Source organism: Beta vulgaris, chromosome 7 (genome assembly GCF_026745355.1).
Source record: "Beta vulgaris subsp. vulgaris cultivar EL10 chromosome 7, EL10.2, whole genome shotgun sequence".
NCBI lineage: Eukaryota > Viridiplantae > Streptophyta > Magnoliopsida > Caryophyllales > Amaranthaceae > Beta > Beta vulgaris.
This window is the reverse complement of record NC_079208.1, coordinates 57,993,901-57,995,358: the sequence shown is the minus strand read 5'-3', so window position 1 is coordinate 57,995,358 and position 1,458 is coordinate 57,993,901. Positions and strand designations below refer to the sequence as shown.

The 1,458-nt window shown below is 34.1% G+C and overlaps 1 non-coding gene across 1 annotated transcript; it reads right to left on the bottom strand.

Annotated features, from left to right (window-relative positions):
* Positions 1 to 1,155: 1,155 nt before the first annotated feature.
* On the bottom strand, positions 1,156 to 1,227 carry TRNAP-AGG (transfer RNA proline (anticodon AGG)). The gene has a single exon. It is a non-coding gene; the product is annotated as a tRNA-Pro (tRNA).
* Between the last annotated feature and the right edge of the window lie 231 nt (positions 1,228 to 1,458).

Here is a 1,458-nt window from a genome sequence, read left to right as displayed (position 1 = left end):
CGTTCAAGATCGCCTATGGTCACCGTTGCACGTAAATTTGAAGGAGCGAGTAGTTTCTGCATCGCAACGACATGTTTCCTGAAAGTAATTCTTCTGAGAGGCATCATATAACTTAGCAATATAAACTGTTCAGGAAATTGACATACGGGTATTAGCCTAGTCCTAGGTAGAAGTGGACTAGTGATCATCATAACTCATACACATTCGTATTTTTTTTAGTTGCACCATTTGCTTCTTGGTACTATTCATCAACTAAATTTGTTAACCTATGTCGCATCATTATTAATGCACTAGCAATTAGTTTTTTTTTTTTTTTTTTTTTTTTTTTTTTTTTTGAAAGAGAAATTTCATTAATTGAAGGCCAAACGGCATCTACAATAGGTATTAAAGTAAAACAAGATACAATTAAACAAGACTAAATCAAATTCGTCTTCGAAGAAACTACAATGAACCAGATCGAACAATACAGCACTGCCCTCTTGTATTTGCTGAATCAAGCAGCTATTGATGAGGAAGTCTATCATTCTGATATAGTTTGGGAAGAACATTCTTGATTGAATCAGGTTGACCGCATCTGAGATTCCAATACCTTCATGTTGAGTCTCGAACTTCAACGAATGAGAATAATTTCTCATACATAAAAAACAAAAGATCCATACTCACAACTCCCATAGGGGAGAAGGAGATTTCCAAAACAGAAACTAAAAACCCCATAACAGGGTTTGAGAAAATCTCATAAAGAGATACTAATTTATTGAACAAAACAAGAAAATAAATTAAAAACTGGAAATAAAAGGGGAAAAGGGGCTTACCATGGATGAAAACATCCATGGCAGCCCCTAATTGATGAAGAAAGGGTAGAAGAGGCTAGGGTTTGAGAGAGAGAAAAAGAGAGAGGAGGCTAGGGTTTTTTTTTTTTTTCTTCTATAGCTGATCCACTAGCAATTAGTTAATTCTATGGAGTATTGTATACAACTGTTAGCTAAGCTTGGATTTGCTCTTTGACAATGTTCAATTGATTTATTTGCCGAAAGAAAAGAAGTTTTATTGTTTGGAAAAATTTTGTGGTAACCGCTAGACATGCTTTATCTTGTGGGAAGCCTCGGAACTGGCGAAGTAAAGTAAGGAAGACAGTGGGGTAAAAATAAAAATAAAGGGGCATTCCGAGAATTGAACTCGGGACCTCTCGCACCCTAAGCGAGAATCATACCACTAGACCAAATGCCCTTGTCTGTCAAAATAAATAAAAGTTCACGATTTGACTGATGTTTTTGCTCTTTGAGCTGGTACGACTTCAAACTCAAATTAAACTCATAATTATCTTTGACGACAAATATTTCTATAATACGACAAAGAAAAATTAAAAAATTATACCATTACATTGATCTTGAAAAATATTATAATAATAGCATATTTTCTTTTAAATTTTTATCAACAAGAACTGAGAGTAATTAATGG